Below are 27,595 nucleotides of genomic sequence, written 5' to 3'. Positions count from 1 at the left end.
TTCTCATCTCTAAAGTAAGAAAATCTGAAGCTTGGCAAGGTAGGTCAGGGCCAGTTTTGGAAACATCTTAATGCTCAACTCTCATTGAACATTTTCTCTATAACAATAATAAAACTCAATGAGGGAGGAAAATACTTTCTGTATCAAAAAGACACCTGCATCTGTATGTTTATCACAACAATATTTACAATAACAAAGATATGGAATCAAACTAAATGTCTACCAACAGATGACTGGATAAAGAAAATGTGATATACGTACACAATGGAATACTATTCAGCCATAAAAAAATGAAAACTAGATGAAACTAGGTGTCATTATCTTGAGTGAAACAAGTCAGACACAGAGAGATAAATACTGCATGTTCTCACTTATAAGTGGGAGCTAAAGAATATGTACACTTAGATGTAGAATATAGAATGATAGACAATGGAGACTTGGAAGGGTGAAGGGGTAGGAGGAGGACAATGATGAAAGATTGCTTAATGGGTACAATGCACATTATTTGATTGATGGATACCCTAAAAGTCCTGACTTCACCATTGTAAAATCTATGCATGTAATAAAATTACACTTGTGCCCCATAAATTTATAAAAATACTAAATAAGTAAATAAAATTTAATGAGGAATCAATCTATTGTATTCATGATTAAAAGTAAGATTTATAGACAATGTTACCAGCATAGTGCCTGATATAGAGTAAATCCTGAACACATTGTAGCTATTACTACATAGTATTGCCAAAATCTTATTCTAATGCAAGAATAATATCCTAAGTATGTAGCATATTTAACCATGTTATTAAATGTAGGGTTTTTTTCTAATATTCCTTATTTTTAAAAAAGGAACATTGCAATGAATTTCCTTGACTATATGTTTTTATTTACTCCTATAAAAACACTATTTCTTTAAACATGATTAGTGCCTTGGAGGGTTTTTAAGACTTTGATACATATTGCCAAATGGTTTCCCAACGATTGTACCAAATTTCTCCCCTTCCTTGTATGGGATTGCTTGCCTTTCTTCATCTTCACCAGCAGTATATTTTATTGTTATTTAAATTTTTGCCAATTGATAGGCAAAAAATAGTTCTTTTTTTATTTTGTATTTTTAATTACTAGTAAATTAATGTTTTATATGTAAGAATTTATTTATCCTCTTCTATAAATTAACTTTTCACCGTCTTCTATTAAAATATATTTGGTCAGCCAAAAAAATAATAATAATGAGGAAGGCAGTTACACTAAAAACTGTTTTAGTTAAAATGTACAGATTACCTGGAAAGTTTTATCTCACAATTTGTTCTTAATCATTGACTATCTCATCAATGTTTTCTCAAACACAATCAGTTTTCCCCCTCCACCTCATGTCTGTCTTTCTGCCTTTTCCAGGGCTGTATTCCAGTGTCACCTCCTCCAAGAAACTTCCTCAACTCTTTGTCTTTTGCTTTTTTCTTCCAATTTCACTATAGGCATCTTGGTTGCTGGTGAGAGACAGGACTAGCTGGATTTCCTAGACTGACTAAGAATCCCTAAGTCTGGCTGGGAAGGTGACTACATCCACCTTTAAACAGGGGGCTTGCAACTTACCCCACATCCGACCAATCAGGTAGTAAAGAGAGCTCACTAAAATGTTAATTAGGCAAAAACAGGAGGTAAAGAAATAGCCAATCATCTATCACCTGAGAGCACAGTGGGAGGGACAATGATGGGATATAAACCCAGGCACTGGAGCCAGCAAGGCCTACCTTCTTTGGGTCCCCTCCCTTTGTATGGGAGCTCTGTTTTCACTCTATTAAATCTTGCAACTGCACTCTCTTCTGGTCCATGTTTGTTAGGGCTCGAGCTGAGCTTTCACTCACCATCCACCACTGCTGTTTGCTGCCATCACAGACCCTCCGCTGACTTCCAGCCCTCCGGATCAGGCAGGGTGTCCACTGTACTCCTGATGCAGTAAGGCGCCCATTGCCACTCCCAATCAGGCTAAAGCCTTGCCATTGTTCTTGCACGGCTAAGTGCCCAGGTTTGTACTAATCAAGCTGAACACTAGTCACTGGGTTCTACGGTTCTCTTCTGTGACCCACGGCTTCTCATAGAGCTATAACACTCACTGCATGGCCCAAAATTCCATTCCTTGGAACCCGTGAGGCCAAGAACCCCAGGTCAGAGAACATGAGGCTTGCCGCCTCTTGGAAGCATCCCGCCACCATCTTGGCATCTTGGGAGCTCTAAGAACAAGGACCCCCTGCCCCCCAGTAACATTGGGACTTGGATGCCATTTTTCTTTAAAATCTTCAGCCTCTAATATTGTATTCGGGGCCAGGCTTGCAGCAGGTCCTCAATGACTGGAAGATTTCATACCATCACTTTCATTAAGAGGGGCTTGCAATTGAGGAAGAGGAATACAAGCTCGTCCTTCGCAGTAAACTCATAGGATAAAGCTCATCCCTCCTGCAGGGCCATTCTATCTAACATGTTAATGATCTTCATTCTATTTTACTGATATTACATCCTTTATCAATATCTAACAAATAGTTTTTAGTCCCCTCTTTCCTGTGACCAGTTGTTGCAGAAAGAGGGAAGTAAGGGGAAATATCTGTTTCCCCAGAAATGAGGACTACTCAAGACCTAGCCATTTACTATCTATGCCAAAGAATCTCAGAACATGAACACAGGACTAAAAGCCATGTAAAGCAACACTGGTATCTTCTTAAGGGTCAGTTCAGTGATCTAAATGAGAGGAAATTAATTGAATCTATTTTTGTCTGGCATATTTACTGGTGGGGTAGAGCCTAGTGTCAATTTTGCCACAATTGGTTTAGGGGCACAGCTAGAGTTAACACTTGAAGCTCTGCAGATGTACTGCCCTCCTTATGTCCTTCAGAGCACAAGATGGAAGGAAGGGCTAAGTCTGAAGTCCACAGAGACTGCAGCAACTCCTGGCATGCTGAGAGTACTTTAGGTAAATTCCAGAGCAGAATATTCAACCTTACAAAATAGTCTAATTGGTAAAACAAAGGAAGACCTATCAATGGTAAAATAATGTGTTATTTCATCTGCGAAATGTTGGATTACTATATCTAGTAAGCACCCTTAATACAACTAAGTCCTAGTTTTTAAGATTATCAGTCAATTGATAGGAAAGCTGTGAGGTAGGAAGGAAGAGCATGCAACATCAAATTTAAAGGCAAAGGTTGAAGAGCTCAACCACTGAAGATGAATTCAAGATGAAGATGTGGCCCAGTATGTTTCAGCAACAGTCAGAAGAGCCCTGGGTTGGAGGTCTGCTTCTATTCCCTAATTAATTATGTGACCCTGCAAAGGTTATTACATCTATGCCCACATTGTTTTCTTTATATGTGATTACACTGCTATTTTTAAGATCTCTTGCCTTTTAGAATGTTGACACTCAATTAATCTACTCTGATGTTAGCACAAATCAATCCTCTTTGTTTTTTGTCCCACAGTGAGTGAACACGTCTATAAAGAAAAGATGGTGACACCTGTTCTAACCTAAATAACATATGGGATCCTGGCTGGGCAAGTGCTTGGATATGCTCTAAGTGTTCCAAGACAATAAGGCAATGTCATCATTACCATCATTTTTAAAACTTCCAGCTTTTTGAAGGGCTGGAATTCAAGCCCTTATGTCTCATTTTGTTGTATCTTTCAGGAAAGGGCCCTGGTGTTGCATAGATTCTTCCAGAAAGATGTAGAGAGAGTAACTGGCTAGGAAGAACCATCAGTATCAATGGCCCAGGCTATTTCTTATAACAGCGAAATGAAGATAACATTTGGAATTGCCTAAAACTTATCATAGAGCTTTCTCAAATACTGTTTTACTCTGTCTTCACAGCAGTGAAGATTCTTATCCGCTGTCAGTGATAAGAAAACTGAAGCACCAAAAAGTTAACATATTTTCTTTAACTCACACAGCTCTTTAGAAGAATTGAAATTGAGCCTAAATATCCTAACACATGGCCTGAGACTGGTCCTGGAAATGACAGAGCCCCTGATGTCCACCCTTGACTGCCTCTATGAAGCCATTTCCTACTCCCTAGAGAGTACAATCAAGCCCTCCTCAGGGGTTTCATAATTCTTCCCACAAATGTTTAATTAAACATATTCACATGGCTAGCTATTTTTGTATCTATCTTCCTCACTGGACTGTTAGCTTTCTAAAGCTTAGAAACCACATTTAGAGCCATAGGCCCTGACACAGTGGCTACCATAAGCTGGGGCTCAGCAAACGGTGGTAAAATACATGAGCAACAAAAGGATCATCAAAAATTTAAAAGAGTGGGAATTTAAGGTGGGGGCAGGAGGAGAGAAAGGAAGGTTGGGTAGAGGGAGAAGGCAGAGGAGAGGCTGGTTGGCTGTGCAGACTCTGACCACATGCCAAACCCAAAAATCACATTGGAAATGTTTGCTGCTGAGTTTGTGCACCCACATTCTGTTCACCACCATTAATGAAAACAATTGAACATGGATGTATTTGCAAACATTTCCATCCAAACACAACAAAAACTGGCAAAAGGGAAGAGGGCATCTGTATTAGTCAGGGTTCCCTAGGGGGACAGGACTAATAGGATAGATGGATATATGAAAGGAAGTTGATTAAGAAATATTGTCTCACAGGATCACAAGGTGAACTCCCACAATAGGACATCTGCAAACTGAGGAGCCAGGGCAGGAAGCATCCAGCACAGGAGGAAGATGGAGGCGGGAAGACTCAGCAAGTCTATTCCTTCCATATTCTTCCGCCTGCTCTTATCCTGGCTGTGCTGGCAGCTGATTAGATGGTGCCCACCCAGACTGAGGGTGGGTCTGCTTCTCCCAGTCCATTGACTCAAATGTTAATCTCCTTTGGTAACACCCTCACAGACACACCCAGGAACAATACTTTGTATCCTTCAGTCGAATCAAGTTGACACTCAATATTAACTATCCCAGCAACCAGCATTTCTGTTAGTCATTCACCATGGCTGTCTAGAGTGTACTTCATTTTACAGTGATGAGGCATATAATAGACTCTTATCTTTTGGGGCAGAACAAAGATGCCCAATCATTTAACTAGAAATGGAAAACACAGGGAAACAAAACAATGGCCATCATCTTGTCAAACACACGCGCACACACACACACAAGAAAAAATGACCAGTAACTATACACACACACACTGGGTAGCTTTTGTAAGTAGAGCCAAAATATACATACTCATCACGAATAATTATAAAGTGACCTATTTACCACTCCCACATTTTTCCAGCCTGGCTAATACATAGTACAGTGCCTGGCATATAGCAGGTACTCTAAATGTTTGAGTGTCTGAATTAGTGTGTGTAAAATAAATAAGTATAGTGGGACCATTAGTTTATTTAAATAGATGTTTTCTTGCTCAGGAAAAAAATACTATTACCGTTTAGTTACATACACTGCAGTAACATCTCCATATCCCCCAAATAATCAGTCTCTACTAAGAATAGGTCACCAGGTTATCTGAAAAAGATGCAGAATGAAGCAAAAGTCATTTTATTCTGCATATATTCTTACACAGCTGTTGAGGAGAGTAACACTTAATTTACTAGATTGCAATGATCTATACTTCATGTTGTCAATATGCATATAAGATATATTCTTTTTAATTATTAAATATTGAGAGGTTACTATGTACCATAGTCTGTGTGGAATGCTAGGGATAAAGTAGTAATACATATATGGTCTCTGCTTCTATTTTAGTAGAGCAAATAGAAAAAAATAGTAATTCCTTATTTTGATTTTTAAACAACAGAGGAAAATTACAGCAGAATTTAATTTATCCTACATGAGCCTTTCATATTATAAGCATGTTATAAACTCCTGTAATTCTTTCCCTTTGTATAAAAAGGACAGTTAAGTTCACTTCCTTCTTAACAATTATTACTATGTTTTGTTTTTCTGTGAAGCAAAAATTAGATTGTTCCTACTTTCACACCTGGAACTTTACCTCCCAAATTACCAGATACTATAAAAGTTATTTTATACCCAGTTTCACTGCTTTGGAGAAGCCCCTCCTTCCCTGCAAGCTGGTGGGAAAATAAACCTTATTGAGCTAAACTATCTTAATAACTAAAAACCTCCTGTCGACAAAATTGTATTTTTTAAAATTATTTCAATATATTTTGGAGGAACAGGTGGTGTTTGGCTACATGAAGAAGTTCTTTAGTGGTGATTTCTGAGATTTTGGTGCACCCATCACCCAAGCAGTGTACACTGTACCCAACGTATAGTCTTTTATCCCTCGACCCACTCTGAACCTTTCCCTTGAGTCTCCAGAGTCCATTGTATCATTCTCATGATTTTGCATCCTCATAGCTTAGCTCCCACTTATGCGTGAGAATATACAGTGCTTGGTTTTCCATTCCTGAGTTACTTCACATAGAATAATGGTATCCAATTCCATCCAGGTTGCTCCAAATGCCATTGTTTCTTTTTATGGCTGAGTAGTCCATGGTGTATATATACCACATTTTCTTTATCCACTTGTTGATTGATGGGCATTTGGACTGGTTCCATATTTTTCCAATTGCAAATTGTGCTGCTATAAACATGCATGTGTGCAGGTATCTTTTTTGTATATAACGATTTCTTTTTTCCTCTGGGCAGATACCCAGTAATGGGATTGCTGGATCAATTGTAGACTACAATTTGTCTACTTTAAGTTTTCCGTAGTGGTTGTACTAGTTTACAATCCCACCAACCAGCAGTGTAAAAGTGTTCTCTTTTCACCACAGGCACGCCAACATCTATTATATTTTGATTTTTTGATTACAGCCATTCTTGTAGGAGTAAGGTAGTATCACATTGTGGTTTTGAATTGTATTTCCCTGACCATTCGTGAAGTTGAGCATATTTTCAAATGTTTATTTACCATTTCTATATCTTTTTTTAAAAAAATGTCTATTCATGTCCTTAGCCCACTTTTTGTTGGGACTGTTTGGTGGTGGTTTTTTTTCTTTTTTTTTTTTTTTTTCTGATTTAAGTTCCTTGTAGATTCTGGATTCGTTTGTCAGATGTATAGACTGCAAAGGTTTTCTCCTACTCTGGGTTGTCCGTTTACTTTGCTGATTGTGTCTTTGCTATGCAGAAGCTTTTTAGTTTTAAGTCCCATTTATTTATCTTTGTTTTTGTTGCATTTGCTTATGGGTTCTTGGTCATGAAGTCTTTGCCTAAGGCAATGTCTTGAGGGTTTTTCTGATGTTATCTTCTAGAATTTTTATGGTTTCAGGTCTTAGATTTAAGTCTTTGATTCATTTTGTGCTGATTTTTGTATAAGGTGAGAGATAAGAATCCAGTTTCATTCCTCTACATATGGCTGACCAGTGATCCCAGCACCATTTGTTGAATAGTGTGTCTGTTCTTTCTCCCACTTTATGTTTTTGTTTCCTTTGTTGAAGGTCAGTTGGCTGCAAGAATTTGGCTTTATTTGTAGGTTCTCTGTTCTGTTCTATTGATCTATATTTTTACATAATAAAACATATTTTTACTTTTATACCTGCCTATTTTTATACCAGTACTATGCTGACAAACCATAATATTCAAATACAGAAAGTCACCAAGAAGCATTACCTATATCGTGATGAATTATGACACAACATTTATTGTTTAGGCCAATGACCAGGTCAAAGACTAATACTTGAAGCAGTTAAGATGAAAACTTGTACAAAAAACAAACAAAACTGAAAAACTCGCACCTAACTCAGAGATGAGTATTTTCTGGAATACTGACACTTCAGCTATCTTGTTTCCTAGCCCACATCAGATTGGAAGTAGCTAAGAAGAGAATGCTGGAGGGAGTAGCCAGATGTAGACACAATTACAGCAACAGAAAGCAAAATAATCATAGCCTAAAAATAGGCAACAAGTAGTTCCTGTGTTATGCCCTTGACTTTCAATCCTCTCAAGAACCCACGTGGCAGCTCTATCATAAGGCACCTACTATGGACATTCTCTCTAATTCTTACAAGTTAGCATTATTGTGCCCAATGTACAACTGAGGAAAATGTGGTTCAGAGAAACTAAATAATTTGTGACAAGATTCCTTAAAAAGCAAGCAAGTGACTCAGAATGTGGACCTGGCCCTAAGTAAAGTGACTGTAAATCCCAGTTTGAATAAGCAGTCTCATCTTATTCCTATTGTCCTGCTTAAATAATAACAGGGTCCCAGTTTGGATGTTGAGTTATGTGGTCCCCTATCCAAAGGGCACAGCCTGTCTCCAGTCAGTTGGTCGCACCTTCTCCACACAATAGTGGCCTTCAGAGCTGATGCCTTGATGCTGAGGCAAGAGAAGCGTTACTGTAAAAAAGAACCTGAAATACTCAAAATGCATGCCAATTCGAGACCATTCAGGCAAAAGGAAGAATGATTTATTCAGTTTAATTATTCCCAAGAGCTGGAATCTATTAAGGAACTAATAAATAAATATCTATACAATGACACTGTCCCAAAAAGAAAGGGTTAAACAAATTAAAAGCAAACAGAAGAGCATGTAACACATTATAAAAGGATTTTTATCCCAAGTTGTTAAAGGTTAACTTTTGAACCTAAAGAGGGTTTTAGTTGTCTAGAAAATTCATTGTTTTTTGACCCTTCCTTTCCTAATCATAGTCCAAGGAAGAATTACTGTATTTTTCCTCCACAAAATGCTTCCCTCTCCCACACTCACAAAAAATTTGCTTCTCAGCTCAGTCTCTGAAAGTCTGAGTTCAAATGCTCACCACATGCTGTGTGATCTTAGATGAGAGTCTTGTCCTCCCTCACCCTTTCACTCATCTGTAAAATTAGGACGATAACCATACCTGGCTCACCAGAATACAGGGAGGACGGTACAAAATAATGCATGTAAAGCACTTGAAAAAGTGAATAGTATTTAGTACATAGGCCATGCTTAACAATTTTACTTATGATGAATATTAACCTTATTAATATTCCTAATGTTAATCCCAATTCAAGTCCTTTCCCCCTTGAAAAGTGAAACCTCAAGCAGAAGAAATACTTTCAAAATCCAGCCAAAAATGATACTGGCACTGGCATTTACAAAATACTCCCCAAAACAGGTTTACAATTCAAAGTCAAAGGAGTCTAAGGCACCTAGTCCAACTACTTCATTTTATAGAAAAGGAAAATTGAACCAGAAAGATGATATGACTTCCCAAACACATAAAACCAACTTAGTAGCAAAGCTAGATATTACAGACCTCATGCCGAAAATGTCCTGAATACAGAAAGAGCACGGGCCTTTGTGGGGAATAAAGCTCATCTTCCACATGATAGCTGTGTAACCGCAGGCAATTTTACTTAACATTTCTGAAGCTTGTTATTCTCTATTGATAAAAATAAGGATTAGAGTTTTCCTTTGTCAGGGTATTCTGAGGAGTAAAAGCACACACAGAGCCGGGAGTCACACTCATACAATATGGTGGCTGCCTGAAGTGGCATAGCCGCTACAGGGAATTGATCACTACCTACCAAACCACGAGATGTACAAATCCTTCCACATATGCATTCCATTTCTAGAAATGCATCCTATGGGAAGACATGTATGTTCGAGGATGTTTATTGAAGCTTTCACTGTGTTAACAACAACCAAAAACATTAAATCTCTCTGAAGAGGGAAATGCTGCCAACAACAAAAGACAAAAAAGTAAGGAAGACTTACAAAAAGTGCAAATAGTAAGCCTTTAATATTAAGCAAATTAGAATGTCATTGAATAATATGCAGAGTAGATTTTGTTAAGCAAATTAGAATGTCATTGAATAATATGCAGAGGTTTTGAACTCATGCATGACAAAACAAAACATTAAGATATGAATGTGTATATGTATATGTAGATGAAATTGTTAATAGATACCTATGATGAAATTAGTGGTATTTGAGGGAAAAAGAAAGATAATTTTGACCATTTATCACATGTACCCCCATATCTTTTAAAGTTTGAATCATATAAATGTATTCATATATTATTTGTATAGCAGAAAAATATATAGAATGCCTAGTATATAGAGGATACTAAATATTTCTTTCTGCCTATATACCTCAATGCTCAGTGTTACAATGTGTATTACTATAATTGATATTTCTATCATTGTCATTATAACTTCACACACAATTTTTAAAAACAAATATCGTTTCAGGGACTCCTCTGTCCCATGAGAGAGCTTTTCCATCAAGTTTCAAATCTGACTGTTCATTTATGACCTGCACTAAAGGTCTACATCCCACAGCCTGAACTAAGGGATGAACAAAGGTTAATAAAAACACATAAAGGCAAGGCGAGAGGAGTCAGTCTCCCTTGCCTCTGTTTGTGGTGTCATTTGTCTCCCTGTTAAAATGCAATAAAGACAATAAAAGGAAATCGGCTGTGGAAAATGAAAGAGCCCTCTATTCATAAAAATAGTTCAAATGAGAAAAGTCTTTTAATGGGGATGAGACAACTGCCATGCAAAGCAGTGGGAGAGGGACACATAAAACCCCTAGGACAATTCATTAACCACAAATTATTGTAGGCAACTCAAATCTTTTCCCCCAAAACAGGTTTATGTTCTAACCATCAGCATGATAGATGCCTTCAAGCAAATTCTTAGACTGATGCAAAGGCAGTAGGCAAAAGCAAGACATTTCAATATAAGATCTGCCCTCGCAATCTGAGGGTGCTTAGAAGAAACATGGTTCTGTCATGGACATGATAAAGGAAGCATGATAAAGGGTATCAGTATAAGGCCACCTGGCTCACCCTTAGATCTGACTTCTTGCTCCATTTCAACTAACTCACACCCCTGAATAAACAAATCCATGACCTTGGGAAAGCTAATAACCTTGTTTTTGGACCACCTCACCTAAAATGAAGGTAATGTGTACCTAATCTATCTGTCATAGTTGTTATGATGCTCAGATGATTTTTTAAAAAGAAAAATATATGTATAATGACTCCAAATTGCTTTTATTAAATCATGCCAGCCACTCAGACACCACGCAGCCTGCACCCATTAAAAAAGCAAGCCTGCGGCCAGGCTCGGTGGCTCACGCCTGTAATCCCAGCATTTTGGGAGGCTGAAGCAGGCGGATCACGAGGTCAGGAGATCGAGACCATCCTGGCTAACACGGTGAAACCCCGTCTCTAATAAAAATATAAAAAAAAATTAGCCGGGCATGGTGGTGGGTGCCTGTAGTCCCAACTACTTGGGAGGCTGAGGCAGGAGAATGGCGTGAACCCGGGAGGTGGAGCTTGTAGTGAGCCGAGATCGCACCACTGCACTCCAGCCTGGGTGACAGAGCGAGACTCTGACTCAAAAAAAAAAAAAAGAGCAAGCATGCACTCAGCAACAATTATGGACCCTTCATTTACTGCCACCCCTACTTTCCCTCTTCCTCCCCATTCCTAGGCTTGCAACATAATTTCTTGTTAAACTGTATATTGAAAAGCTCTACAGTGAATGGATATGAAATGCAATTTTGTTTTTCAACATGCAGTTTAATTTACATTTTTATCCCACCACCCCGTTAGAGGACTAAAATCTGAGATCCTACATTAAAGTTTTGACAGACTCCTTTCTGTTCTAATTGATGCACTGTGAATCTGTGCCATGTCCATCTGCCTCTTTCTGCTGAGATCGCCTCACCCTTCAGAAACAAAGGCCTCAGTGCCGCCCTTTCCTGGGCTCCACATTTAATCCAAGGAAATACTCATGCTTCTTTTACCTCATGCTATAGTTTGAATGTGTCTCCCAAATTTCATGTGTTGAGAACTTAATCCCCAATGTGGTCGTATGAAAAATGAGCCCTTTAATAGTTGATTGGATCATTCATGAGGACTCTGCCCTCTTGAATAGATTAATCCATTCATGGATTAATGGATTATCATGGGGTGTAACTGGTGGCTTTGTAACAAGAGGAAGAGAAACCTGAGCTAGCATGTCAGTGCTCTCAGCCACCCACTATGTGATGCCCTGCAGCACCCTGGGACTGCAGAAAGCCCCTACCAGCAAGAAGGCTTTCACCAGATGTATCACCTCAACCTGGAACTTCTCAGCCTCCAGGACCGAAAGAAATTCCTTTTCTTTATAAATTACCTAGTTTCAGGTATTCTGTTGTAAGCAACAGAAAATTGATTAAGAGATCCCACAACCTCTGAGGGGAAGGCCAAGCTCAGTATTGCCTTCTTCTGGTCCTGCCACCAAAGCAATATGGAAGCCATACTCTGTGACCCACAATTATAGGGAACCTCCTTGAAAGTCATGCCAGTGATCCCATTGGAGCTTGAAAAGTCTCACTTTAAGTATTGATAGCTTCAGCCTAATTTCCTTATCCTTTTTTCTCTCCATCCACAATCCACACTTCACAACATGAATGAGTACTCACATTCAGAAACAGAGCCGTGACCTGCTGTGGTGGCTCACGCCTGTAATCCCAGCACTTTGGGATGCTGAGGCAGGCAGATCACCTGAAGTCATAAGTTTGAGACCAGCCTGGCCAACATGGTGAAACCCTGTCTCTACTAAAAAAAAAAAAAATTTAGCTGGGCATGGTGGCACACGCCTGTAATCCCAGCTACTCAGGAGGCTGAGGCACGAGAATTGTTGGAACCTGGGAGGCAAAGGTTGCAGGGAGCCAAGATCGCACCACTGCACTCCAGCCTAGGTGACAGGGCGAGACTGTGCCTCAAAAACCAAAAACAAACAAAAAAACAAAAACAAAAATCTCAGAAACAGGGTGCTACGGTTTGGAAAGGGTTTTAATTGGCAAGGAAAGCTTCAGTCATGTTCACTAGGTTAGATTAATTGATGCATAAGTGAGTGTTAGTCATTTGGAAATTATTTCTATTGCAAAGCATCAAAACCAAAGAGTACACAACTGGGTGCCTGAAGGTCTGTTTTGACTCTGCCACCAGATAAGAACAAAAGGAAGAGGTTCACCACTCAGGGACATCACTTTCTCTGTATGTACACATTTTTCTGAGATAACTGGACAAAATGAAGACTTTTCAGACTAAGTTTGTTCTTCAAGCTCATGTGGGAACCCACCATACCCCACGACAGTCATGCATGAGATAGGTAAAAATTCAGTATTATTCCTAAATCTGCCTCTCATTCTTCTGCAGCTTTGCTGTCCACCATTATGAATTGACATCAAAAAATCTAAACTAAAAGTGCTTATTTGATACACTGTATTAACCCAATCTCCATCTTTTCTGGGATAGCAAAGGAAAGTCTATTTTACAAATACCTTGTCAAGCAGACAACACTTCTGAAAAAACATGCAGACATAGTAAAACAGAACAGAACAGCGCTGCCCTTGGACATAACTGCTTTGTAGAGTCAGATGGTGCTTTATTGGTTATGGCTAAGTCCTTGATCTGCCTGGGTGTCAGTTGCCTATTTGTAAAATAATTAGGCTAAAATTAATAATCTCTAAGGCTACTTCCGGATCTAAAAATCCACATCAGCATCACTCTGTAAGATGCTGTTTTTATCTTTTGATAATGTTTCTTGCAAATTTTAATGTAGGAGCTTAGGAAAATACAGGATTAATTGTCCCGTTGTAGCCTTGGTTGGCCATCTGTGCATGGGAACTAGGGTCAGATACAGTAAACTAGAGGTTATATTCAGGAAATCCAAGGGTGTCTATAAGAATAACATATCCAGTCTTTATCTTCTAGAGGCAATCTGTTTCATTGGTTGTGTTTTTGTTAAACGTATTAGAGAATTATAATGGTAATGGCTATCACTTTGTGTTTCTGCTAAAGGTATCAGAGAATTATAATGGTAAAGACTATCACTAGAAGGCAAACTCCCTGAGGGCAAGGGACTTTGTCCTATTTTAGTCTCTGCTATCTCTTACTTTTTTTTTTTTAAACAGATTTATTGAGATATAATTGTATTATAAAATTCAACAACCTAAAATATACAATTCAATCTTTTTAGTATATTTACAGAGTTGTAGACCTATCACAAGACCTTCAGTTGGGAAAATAAGAATGTTCTGGGTTTAAATAGTGGTGGTAGTTTCACAAAATGGGAATTGTACTTAATGCTACTGAATTGTACAGTTTAGAATGGTTATTATAGCAAATTTTATGTTGTATTTTCTCACAATATAAAATTCCAGAAAAAATCCCATTGAAGTACTTTTTAACATCATTTGTGTTTTCATTCTGCAGCTCAAGTATTATCATTGTTTACTGACTTGATTCTTTAATAGGTTCTGGGACCCTTATAGAATAGTGATCTTTGAAATCACTTGGACAGTAGTTTTCTCCAGGCAATGAAATAAGAGAAAATTTCCCCTTCTTTAGATAGATCTATATTTTCTAAAATAAGCATGCATAACTTTTTAGACAGAAAACAATTATAAACATTATTTTTTTAAATATTAGGAATATATGTAACTAGAACTTTTGAGTGAGAAATTGCAAAGGGTTTTCCAGAATCTGAGGAAGATAGAAACTTTTTGGAGATAATTCCTTCTCCTATGGCATTGTACCACATGCTTTTATGCTTATGACTCATTTGTGAACTGTAATATTTTGCATTTATCCCACCTTTCCTATACAAACTGCGTTACTTGGTTTATAAAATTTCTATTGGTAAACTTATTTCAGAAATATATCCATAGATACACCTCTACATACATCTAATAGATGTATAAAGTTAAGGATAGAGTTAGAACAGCCTCCTTTTGCAACCTTTAATGAACTGATGTATCTAGTCATTGATCACCACCACCTGCTAAAAGAGAGGCAACCAGACAGTAAATGCTTAATAAGGAAAACAGAGCAACTTTTATCAAGTAGAATTGCTACAGATAAACCCACCTGTATCTGATTAAACCACTAGCACTAATGCTCAATTTACAGGAAAATCAGAGACTATAGGAAGATGTTAAGCAACATCGTGGTGATACAATGATCAAAATCCAGATGGCAGAAAACTCTACAGGATAAATAATCTGGTTCCTTCAATAATGGAAAGAATTAAACATTTTTGGACTTGATTGACACAAATTGTTACAAAAATATAGTATTTGTAAGAGAATTTGAAATTTGAATAATGGCTAGGTATTTGATGATATTAACAAATTATTTTTCCTTGTGACTGCAAATGTAGTTCTTTTTTAAAGTATTATGTTTTGGAAATACACACTGAAATTGTTTTCAAAGGAAATAATTTGATATCTGGGACTACATTCAAAAAATACTCAATGAGTGTAAGTGAATGGAGGTATTGATGAAACAATATTTGTCATGATTGTATAATTCCTGAAGCTGGGTAGGGAGTGCATGGAGTTTTACTTTACTATTCTTTCTACATCTGCATATGATTGAAAAATTTCATGATACTTTAAAAATGTATTTTTTGCAAATAAATGTAATGGTGAGAAGGGGTATTTGGAAGGTTTTGTTTGTTCATTAGTTTTCTAGCATTTAGTTTGTTTTTATTCTTTTAAGTTTGAAGAATATACAAGATATAATTCACCAGAGTAAAATTTCCTGTCTAGGTGCCTCCACTTACCACTGCCATATATATAAACTGAAGAGGGAAGTTTTTCATGACTGGCCTTCTGGGAATTGCAGAAATGTGACAGATCTGGAACACTCTCCCCAGTCTATAGGCTGATGGCATGTGGCTCTCTCACAAATGGGAAGGAGCTGTGAAATGGCAGAAAATACTCAATTTTACAACTATTTTTGAAAATCTTTAATATTCCTTATTCTAAAAGTACATTAGTACATCTGACATAAAGTCAGAATGTAAAATGAATCAGGTTGTGAGCAGAATTATGGTGTAATAAAAACGTGCAGCAGAACTGGACAGTGAAATAGCTCTGAATTTCATTGAAATGTATTGTATCATTGATCATGGATATAAAGCACAGCATGTTTATGGATTTGACAAGAGAGAATGTACAGATTTTTTTTCCCCAGGACAAGCAGACATAATCTGGTACCTGTAGAAAATATATAAATATATTGCAGCAGAAGATATCATCACCATTATATTATAAAACATACAGTGCAGTGTAAAAAACACACACACGCAAAAACCATCAAATCATTTTAGGTAACTATATTTGTGGTAATGTTGACACTATTATTCTGAGGCTGGTGCATGTATATTGTTAGACAAAATGAATAATTACATTGATATAATTAAGAACCAGGACTTTTGGCATATAAGAAAAAAAGATACATATGTAAGATCAAAGAGATTACCTAAAAAAAAAACTTGTAATCCTAAATTTAAATCTGAAGTTTTTTATCAGGTGAATTTGTGATGTATTTTATCATATACATTTAAAAAGTACCAAAACCAGTAGCAATGACTTCTCCCTAGAAACCAGATGATCTATAAGCATACTTTTCTACTAAAACAAACAAACAAAAAAGGGGAAAATAGGGAGTGAGCTTTACAGCTATAGAGGAGTGGAGAGATCAACAAATCTTCTTACCTCAACAAAAAAAGGATACAACTGGACACAATTGTCAAAAACAACCATCTTGGAACTCTAAAACTTGACTAAATGCAAAGAACAATTTGAGAAATATATATTTATGAAAAACTGCTAGTCCTTCGGCTACAATCAATAGTGTCTGTAATCTTGTCTGGTGCTAATGTTCACCACCCATCCCAGCTTGGTCAATAACAATGACAGCATTGCTAGTGTGCAGCTGGCCAGGAAACCTATAACTTTGATGCCAGACCAGGTGGGCTCAATTTCAGGCATAGGACAAAAACCTACAACAGGCAGCATTGTCAGTAGAAAATAAATGGGTGACTGACAGGTCTAGTAGCCTAAATTTTTGGTACTGGTTGGGGCAAATGGTAAACCAGGCACAAACTTAGTAGAGAGCTCTTAGAAATAAGAGAGGCATAGAAGTGATGAGAGAAGCTCTTCGTGAACACCTGGCTGACTAGGAAGCTATACATGTGTGTGGAGCAAAACCAAGAAAGTTTGAGGTTAAAGTGAAAGTCACAGAAGACTTGAAAACTGACAACTTTGTGCCCACACCCAAAGACTAGTCAGCAGAGGGAGGAAGAATTATGGGTGCATGGAATTGGAGTAGAGCCCATTCCAAATCACTGGATGACAACTAAGCTATGAAGACACTGGGGTGACCCCTAGGAAAGCAGGCTAAATAACAAAAATAAAAAATCTTGGCATATATAAAAATGGCCATATGCTACAGGGGAGATAAATTCCACAGTTAAATTTCAAGTGAGTTACAAAAAAGAAAAAAGAAAAAGTAAAATCAGAACACAAAATTACTATATTAACCCAAATGTCCAGTTTCCAACCAAATATTATAGTACACAAAAAATACTAAATGTGAAACCATATTTAGAGAAAGTATAGACCAGATTTAGAAAAAAAAAAAAAGCACTGAATAGAACTAACTGTAAGTAGACTAAGAAGTAGGATTTTGCAGCAAAAATTTCATTATAGCTATTCTGAATATATTGCATAGAATTTAAAAAAAATTTTGAGAACAATGACTCAACAAATAAGGGATCTCAGTGGAAAAAAAGAAGACTTAAAAAATCCAAATGGAAATCTTTAAGTTGAAAAATGTAATAACAAAAATGAAAAATCTACTAGATGGATTTAATACCAAATTTGTGATGGCAAAAAAATCATCAATGATTTTGAAGAAAAAAATTAGAAATTAATTCACCTTAACAGTAGAAAGAAAATAGTTACAGAAAAATAAGCGGAGACTCAGAGACTTGTCAGAAAATTATACACACACTGAAGGGATTCAGAATGTGTCACTCCAAAATATTCCACTTTGGCATATTGATTGTTTTGAACTGAAGGTACTTGAGAAACAGCAAATGCAGGAGGGGCTTTCTGACCTCCTCCTTTCTACCTAAAAGTAGGTCATAAAGTTTTCCTTTAGAATGTCGTCTTCCCTTTACCACAGAGAAGAATATTCTACTCACTACACACTGGGAGTCAACATCAAAATGTATCTGTACAAATCTACTAAAATAATTCTTAATTTCTATTATTTACTTGTATATATTTCATAGTCAGTTTCCCACAATTTACCACCCACAGAAACTGAAATCCCTTTTCCTTTGTCCTATCACTTCTTTACAAAATTGTTATTCTTTTGGTAAATAGGTTTGTAAGCTCTCGGTCCTAATTGCTTCTTCACATCTTTTTTTTTTCTATGAAGACTGCCAAATACACATAAAAAATACACACATTTATGTGCCAAATACAAATAAAATGTATATGCTTTTCTCCTGTTAATTGGTCTTATGTCTGTTTAATTTTCAGGCCAAATTCTCAGGCCTAGTTGCAGAGCCTAGCAAGGCAGATGAAAACATTTTTTCCTTTCCCATGATATAAACATACATGTAATGAGAGTCCCAGAAAGACGGAAGAAAGAAAGTGGCAGACAAGTATATTTGACATGAACTTCTGTTTTCAGTTCTGATATCAAAAAATAATAGAAGTCATTACTCCCATCCTTTCAACAAGAAAAAAGCTGAACATACTGAAAAATAATGACTTTTCTTAGACCTGTCAGAGAACCAAAATCTAAAGGCAAACTGCTACACTGAATCTGGCAAGACAACTTCATCCAAAGAGTTACAGCCAATACCTGCTGCCTTGCAGGAGAAGTCACTGGAGCAATGAACTGGTACAAATATTTAAATGGTAATTTTGATTAATTACTGGAACCAGGCAACTAACTTGAGAGTGAGACTATCCTAAGGGTTGCAGTCTTAGGGATACATACTTTTTAATTTTAACCACTAGGAACCTGATTTTACTTTCACAGTGAAGCAGCAACAAAAATTCCCTTGTAGCTTTGGCAAGAAGGTAAAAGTAACCATTGTGAAATATACCCAAAGTGCTCTCAATAACACAGGCTTATGCTTTCAAGGGAGAAAGACTACCAGAACCTTACCTTACCTGGGCGAAAACTCTATCCCTAACTACAGGCCTGTCTAGCCCTTGGGACTCACCCAAAGGTGGAAAATCTCAGTAAGTTCTTTTCTACATATCAACAAACGGATTCTAAAGTGCATAGGGAATGGCACAAGACCTAGAATCACCAGCACAGCACTAAAAAAGAAGAAAATTAGAGAACTCACATTACTCAACTTCAAGGCATACTATAAACCTACAGTAATCAAGATAGCATGCTATTCACAAAAGAATAGACATACACATGGATGAAATAGAATAGAGAGCTCAGAAATAGACCCCCACACATATCATCAATTAATCTTTGACAAAGGAACAAAAGCAATTCAAAAAAGAAAAGGTAGCCTTTCAACAAATAGTCCTGAAACAAGTAGACATCCACATGAAAAAAAATCATCTAGACAATCTAGACAAAAACCTTACATCTTTAAAAAAAATTAATGAGAACGAGGGATTCATAGACCTAAATGCAAAACACGAAACTATAAAACTTACAGAAGAAAACATAACAGAAAATCTAGGTGACTGTAGTTTGGCAATGAGTTTTCAGATTCAACATCAAAAATATGATTATGAAAAAAATTGTTAAGTTGGATTTAATTAAAATTGAAAACTTCTGTTCTGTGAAGGAGCCTGTTAAGAGAAAAAAGGAATTAAAAGACAAGTTATAGACTAGGATAAAATAATCACAAAACACTTATCTAATAAATGATTTGTATCCAAAACATACAAAGAACTCTTAAAACTCTGCAATAACAAAACAAACAACCCAGTTTAAGAAAATGAACTAAAGATTCAAATAGACATCTCATACATAAATGACAAACAAGCACATGAAAAAGAAGCGCAACACTATTTGTCACTAGGGAAATACAAATTAAAACAATAAAACAAAACAAAACAAAATAATAAAACAAAATAAAATGTTACTATACACTTATTAAAATGGCTAAAATCTAAAAATTGATAAAACCAGTTGCTGGCAAGGATGCAAAGCAAAAGAAATTCTTCCATTTGCTGGTGGGAATGCAAAATGGTACAACCACTTTGGAAGCCAATTTGACAGTTCTTATGAGGCTAACTATAGGCTTATCCTACAATCCAGCAATTTTACTCCTACGTATTCACTAGAATAATTTGAGGTGAACACATCCACACAAAAGCCTGCATGTGAATGTTTGTAGCAACTGTATTTGTAATAGACAAAAACCAGAAGTAACTAAGATGTCCTCCAAAAGTCGTGTAGATAATAGAACTGTGGTTTATTCACACAATGATATATTATTCAGTGATAAAAAGAAATGAGCTACCAAGCTATGAAAAGGCATGGATGAATTACAAATTTCATATTGCTTAGTGAAATAATTTGAAAAGAATCTTAAAAGATTATAATTTCAATTAGATGACATTCTAGGAAAGGAAAAACTATAGAAACAATGAAAAGATCAGTATTTGTTAGGGGTCCACAGAGATGAGAGGAGGGGTTGAATAGGTGAAGCACAGGGAATTTCTAGGGTGGTGAACTATTCCATATGATAGGTAACTGTGAACACATGACACTATGCATTTGTAAAAACCAACTGAACTTTACACAAACGAGTAGACCTTACTCTTTGGATTAACCTTATTCATTAAGAGTAAACCTTAATGGATGCAATGTAAAAAATAATTCAGATGTTAGAGGAATCCCAGGATGGAATGTTGAATGTGATGAAACAATCTAACTACAAATGTATGCTATTTAATACGACCTCACTGAATAAAGCTGGGGAAAGGATGCTGACCTGAGCAACTTTGGAAATTAGAGTAGTCTGTGAAACAATAGGCAAAAAGTGTAGAGAACTAATGTATAGCACGAGGACTATAGGTGATAACATCATACTGTATTTGGGATTCATGACAAATGAATAGATTTTAGTTACCTTGCCATGAAAAAAAAAGACAGTAAACATGTGAGATGAATTTATTAATTTGCTTCACTATGGTTAAATACTACAGTTAGATACGTTTTTTCTATCTCTGTGTATCCTATAACCTCATGGTGTATCCTTTAAATATATACAATAGTATTAATTTAAAAAAATATGGCTGTGCATAAGCACTATACTCTACTTGATAAAGAACACATACCTAATGGAGGAATGAATTAATGATTCTGATACATACATACTAGAATTGAACAATTAAGCAAATGAATTGTGGATAGTGGGAGCCAGGTTTCCTAATATTGTCATCAGAGTTTACAAATCAGCACATGGAAGAGGCTAGAATGATCCATGTGGTAATGGATTAGAATTGGAAACATCAGCATGGACTCATGTTTATTTTAATAAAGATACAGATGGTTACATATGGAAATATTTCCAGATATATATATATATATATATATATATACTCATGTGACAGTATACACATATATGTTTCCTTTCTCTGTTAGCTGAGAGGGCCTAAAAACAATGACACCAAAATAGCAACCAGCACTCTTAATGTCCAGGCATTTGTTTTGGATAGGATTCTCCAAAAAAGGGGAACCAGAGTTTCTCAGAGAAATGGTTGATTCTAGGACTGGGGCTGCAAATATGTAAGATGAACTTGGAGCAATTGCAATGCCAGAAAATAAGAAAATGTTCTTACCAAATAAGAGAAACAACAACAAGAAAATAAATAGCAACAAAACTATAATGGTGGAATATTATCAAAGGGACACAGGGACAACTGAAAGAGCTTCCAATGGCCACAACTGGAAATATTTGAGCAAGAAAATAATATCAAATTATAACCCAAAGCATAAAATAAATAAGTCCATATTGATGTAAAAAATATTGAATACCTAAATAATTGGGGTAAAATAAGACAATTTTTTCATGCAGAATTCCAAGTAATTTCTACTGATACTCCTCCCTTAGGATGTAGAGAATAACTTTACCTCTCCTCAAATGTAGGATACACCTAGTGACTTTCTTTTAAATAATATAATACAGAAAGGGAGAAAAAAATAACTTTACAGTAAAGTCTGACAAACGTGTTAGCTATGTGATCAAGGTCAACACCAACAGTGATAAGTTATGTTGGTTGATATATTTTGATAAAATGGCACTTTATTTCAATGATCTTTTTTCCAAAAACACACCTCAGTCTAATCACAAGAAAAACATCAGACAAATCCCAATACAGGAACATTCTACAAAATACCTGTGCATTAACTCTGAAAACTATCAAGATCATCAAAAACAAAGAAAGTCTAAGAAGCTGCATTGCTAGGAAGAGCCTAAGGAGCCATGGTGATTAAATGTAATGTGATATTCTGGAAAGAATCATGAAACAGAAAAAGAACATTAGGCATAAAATACGCAAATTTGAAAAATGTACAGACTACAGTCAATAATGTCTCCATATAAGATCATTAATTGTGACAAATAATAATGTAAGATGTTAATAATAGGAAATATTGGGTATCAGGTATATAGGAATTCTCTGTATTTCACAATTCTCTGTAAATCTAAAACTGTTCTAAAAATAAATTTTGGGGGCGGAGCAAGATGGCCGAATAGGAACAGCTCCAGTCTCCAACTCCCAGCGTGAGCCACACAGAAGACCGGTGATTTCTGCATTTTCAACTGAGGTACTGGGGTCATCTCACTAGGGAGTGCCAGACAATCGGTGCTGGTCAGCTGCTGCAGCCCTGACCAGCGAAAGCTGAAGCAGGGCGAGGCATCGCCAAACCTGGGAAGCACAAGGGGGAAGGGAATCCCTTTTCCTAGCCAGGGGAACTGAGACACACAACACCTGGAAAATAGGGTACCTCCCACCCCAATACTGCACTTTAAGCAAACGGGCACACCAAGAGATTATACCCACACCTGGCCGGGAGGGTCCCACGCCCACGGAGCCTCCCTCATTGCTAGCACAACAGTCTGCAATCTAACTGCAAGGCAGCAGCAAGCCTGGGGGAGGGGCGCCTGCCATTGCTGAGGCTTAAGTAGTTAAACAAAGCTGCTGGGAAGCTCGAACTGGGTGGAGCTCACAGCAGCTCAAGGAAACCTGCCTGTCTCTGTAGAATCCACCTCTGGGGACAGGGCACAGCTAAACAACAACAACAAAAAAAGCAGCAGAACCCTGTGCAGATGCAAACCACTCTGTCTGACAGCTTTGAAGAGAGCAGTGGATCTCCCAACACGGAGGTTGAGATCTGAGAATGGACAGACTGCCTGCTCAAGTGGGTCCCTGACCCCTGAGTAGCCTAACTGGGAGACATCCCCCACCAGGGGCAGTCTGACACCCCACACCTCACAGGGTGGAGTACACCCCTGAGAGGAAGCTTCCAAAGTAAGAATCAGACAGGTACACTCGCTGTTCAGCAATATTCTATCTTCTGCAACCTCTGCTGCTGATACCCAGGCAAACAGGGTCTGGAGTGGACCTCAAGCAATCTCCAACAGACCTACAGCTGAGGGTCCTGACTATTAGAAGGAAAACTATCAAACAGGAAGAACACCTATACCAAAACCCCATCAGTACGTCACCATCATCAAAGACCAGAGGCAGATAAAACCACAAACATGGGGAAAAAAGCAGGGCAGAAAAGCTGGAAATTCAAAAAATAAGAGCGCATCTCCCCCTGCAAAGGAGCGCAGCCCATCGCCAGCAACGGATCGAAGCTGGTCAGAGAATGACTTTGACGAGATGAGAGAAGAAGGCTTCAGTCCATCAAACTTCTCAGAGCTAAAGGAGGAATTACGTACCCAGCACAAAGAAACTAAAAATCTTGAAAAAAGAGTGGAAGAATTGATAGCTAGAATAATTAATGCAGAGAAGGTCATAAATGAAATGACAGAGATGAAAACCATGACACGAGAAATACGTGACAAACCCACAAGCTTCAGTAACCGACTCGATCAACTGGAAGAAAGAATATCAGTGATTGAGGATCAAATGAATGAAATGAAGCGAGAAGAGAAACCAAAAGAAAAAAGAAGAAAAAGAAATGAACAAAGGCTGCAAGAAGTATGGGATTATGTAAAAAGACCAAATCTACGTCTGATTGGGGTGCCTGAAAGTGAGGGGAAAATGGAAGCAAGTTGGAAAACACGCTTGAGAATATCATCCAGGAGAACTTCCCCAACCTAGTAGGGCAGGCCAACATTCAAATTCAGGAAATACAGAGAACGCCACAAAGATACTCCTCCAGAAGAGCAACTCCAAGACACATAATTGCCAGATTCACCAAAGTTGAAATGAAGGAAAAATTCTTAAGGGCAGCCAGAGAGAAAGGTCGGGTTACCCACAAAGGGAAGCCCATCAGACTAACAGCAGACATCTTGGCAGAAACTCTACAAGCCAGAAGAGAGTGGGGGCCAATATTCAACGTTCTTAAAGAAAAGAATTTTTAACCCAGAATTTCATATCCAGGGAAACTAAGTTTCATAAGTGAAGGAGAAATAAAATCCTTTACAGATAAGCAAATGCTTAGAGATTTTGTCACCACCAGGCCTGCCTTACAAGAGACCCTGAAGGAAGCCCTAAACATGGAAAGGAACAACCAGTACCAGCCATTGCAAAAACATGCCAAAATGTAAAGACCATCAAGGCTAGGAAGAAACTGCATCAAATAACGAGCAAAATAGCCAGTTAATATCATAATGGCAGGATCAAGTTCACACATAACAATATTAACCTTAAATGTTAATGGACTAAATCCTCCAATTAAAAGACACAGACTGGCAAACTGGATAAAGAGTCAAGACCCATCAGTCTGCTGTATTCAGGAGACGCATCTTACATGCAGAGACATACATAGGCTCAAAATAAAGGGATGGAGGAAGATCTACCAAGCAAATGGAGGACAAAAAAAAGCAGGGGTTGCAATCCTAGTCTCTGATAAAATAGACTTTAAACCATCAAAGATCAAAAGAGACAAAGAAGGACATTACATAATGGTAAAGGGATCAATTCAACAGGAAGAGCTAACTATCCTAAATATATATGCACCCAATACAGGAGCACCCAAATTCATAAAGCAAGTCCTTAGAGACTTACAAAGAGACTTAGACTCCCATACAATAATAATGGGAGACTTCAACACTCCACTGTCAACATTAGACAGACCAACAAGACAGAAAGTTAACAAGGATACCCAGGAATTGAATTCATCTCTGTACCATGCGGACCTAATAGACATTTATAGAACTCTTCACCCCAAATCAAGAGAATATACATTCTTCTCAGCACCACATCGCACTTATTCCAAAATTGACCACATAATTGGAAGTAAAGCACTCCTTCGCAAATGTAAAAGAACAGAAATTATAACAAACTGTCTCTCAGACCACAGTGCAATCAAACTAGAACTCAGGACTAAGAAACTCAATCAAAACAGCTCAACTACATGGAAACTGAACAACCTGCTCCTGAATGACTACTAGGTACATAACGAAATGAAGGCAGAAATAAAGATGTTCTTTGAAACCAATGAGAACAAAGATACAACATACCAGAATCTCTGGGACACATTTAAAGCAGTGTGTAGAGGAAAATTTATAGCACTAAATGCCCACAAGAGAAAGCAGGAAAGATCTAAAATTGACACTCTAACATCACGATTAAAAGAACTGGAGAAGCAAGAGCAAACACATTCAAAAGCTAGCAGAAGGCAAGAAATAACTAAGATCAGAGCAGAACTGAAGGAGATAGAGACACAAAAAACCCTCCAAAAAATCAATGAATCCAGGAGTTGGTTTTTTGAAAAAATCAACAAAATTGACAGACCGCTAGCAAGACAAATAAAGAAGAAAAGAGAGAATAATCAAATAGACGCAATAAAAAATGATAAAGGGGATATCACCACCGACCCCACAGAAATACAAACTACCATCAGAGAATACTATAAACACCTCTACGCAAATCAACTAGAAAATCTAGAAGAAATGGATAATTTGCTGGACACTTACACTCTTCCAAGACTAAAACAGGAAGAAGTTGAATCCCTGAATAGACCAATAGCAGGCTCTGAAATTGAGGCAATAATTAATAGCCTACCAACCAAAAAAGTCCAGGACCAGATGGATTCACAGCTGAATTCTACCAGAGGTACAAGGAGGAGCTGGTACCATTCCTTCTGAAACTATTCCAATCAATAGAAAAAGAGGGAATCCTCCCTAACTCTTTTTATGAGGCCAATATCATCCTGATACCAAAGCCTGGCAGAGACACAAAAAAAGAGAATTTTAGACCAATATCCCTGATGAACATCGATGCAAAAATCCTCAATAAAATACTGGCAAACCAGATTCAGCAGCACATCAAACAGCTTATCCACCATGATCAAGTGGGCTTCATCCCTGGGATGCAAGGCTGGTTCAACATTCGCAAATCAATAAACGTAACCCAGCATATAAACAGAACCAAAGACAAGAACGACATGATTATCTCAATAGATGCAGAAAAGGCTTTTGACAAAATTCAACAGCCCTTCATGCTAAAAACGCTCAATAAATTCAGTATTGATGGAACATATCTCAAAATAATAAGAGCTATTTATGACAAACCCACAGCCAATATCATACTGAATGGGCAAAAACTGGAAAAATTCCCTTTGAAAACTGGCACAAGACAGGGATGCCCTCTCTCACCACTCCTATTCAACATAGTGTTAGAAGTTCTGGCTAGGGCAATCAGGCAAGAGAAAGAAATCAAGGGTATCCAGTTAGGAAAAGAAGAAGTCAAATTGTCCCTGTTTGCAGATGACATGATTGTATATTTAGAAAACCCCATTGTCTCAGCCCAAAATCTCCTTAAGCTGATAAGCAACTTCAGCAAAGTCTCAGGATACAAAATTAATATGCAAAAATCACAAGCATTCTTATACACCAGTAACAGACAAACAGAGAGCCAAATCAGGAATGAACTTCCATTCACAATAGTAGCTTCAAAGAGAATAAAATACCTAGGAATCCAACTTACAAGGGATGTCAAGGACCTCTTCAAGGAGAACTACAAACCACTGCTCAGTGAAATAAAAGAGGACACAAACAAATGGAAGAACATACCATGCTCATGGATAGGAAGAATCAATATCATGAAAATGGCCATACTGCCCAAGGTTATTTATAGATTCAATGCCATCCCCATCAAGCTACCAATGAGTTTCTTCACAGAATTGGAAAAAACTGCTTTAAAGTGCATATGGAAACAAAAAAGAGCTGGCATTGCCGAGACAATCCTAAATCAAAAGAACAAAGCTGGAGGCATCACGCTACCTGACCTCAAACTATACTACAAGGCTACAGTAACCAAAACAGCATGGTACTGGTACCAAAACAGAGAGATAGACCAATGGAACAGAACAGAGTCCTCAGAAATAATACCACACATCTACAGCCATCTGATCTTCGACAAACCTGAGAGGAACAAGAAATGGGGAAAGGATTCCCTATTTAATAAATGGTGCTGGGAAAATTGGCTAGCCATAAGTAGAAAGCTGAAACTGGATCCTTTCCTTACTCCTTATACGAAAATTAATTCAGGAGGGATTAGAGACTTAAATGTTAGACCTAATACCATAAAAACCCTAGAAGAAAACCTAGGTAGTACCATTCAGGACATAGGCATGGGCAAGGACT

The 27,595-nt window shown here is 37.4% G+C and overlaps 1 long non-coding RNA gene across 2 annotated transcripts in view; it reads right to left on the bottom strand.

Moving 5' to 3' along the window:
* LOC104658708 overlaps positions 1 to 27,595 on the bottom strand; it is a 354,768-nt gene that overhangs the window by 315,030 nt on the left and 12,143 nt on the right. For both annotated transcript variants that reach the window (XR_747473.1, XR_747472.2), the window contains exon 2: positions 15,548 to 15,684. This is a non-coding gene — a long non-coding RNA (uncharacterized LOC104658708). The remainder of the gene's footprint in view (positions 1 to 15,547; positions 15,685 to 27,595) is intronic.

The sequence above is a fragment of the Rhinopithecus roxellana genome, chromosome 21, assembly GCF_007565055.1.
Source record: "Rhinopithecus roxellana isolate Shanxi Qingling chromosome 21, ASM756505v1, whole genome shotgun sequence".
Classification (NCBI taxonomy): domain Eukaryota; kingdom Metazoa; phylum Chordata; class Mammalia; order Primates; family Cercopithecidae; genus Rhinopithecus; species Rhinopithecus roxellana.
The sequence above is the reverse complement of the archived record's forward strand: the minus strand, read 5'-3'. Positions and strand labels throughout refer to the sequence as shown.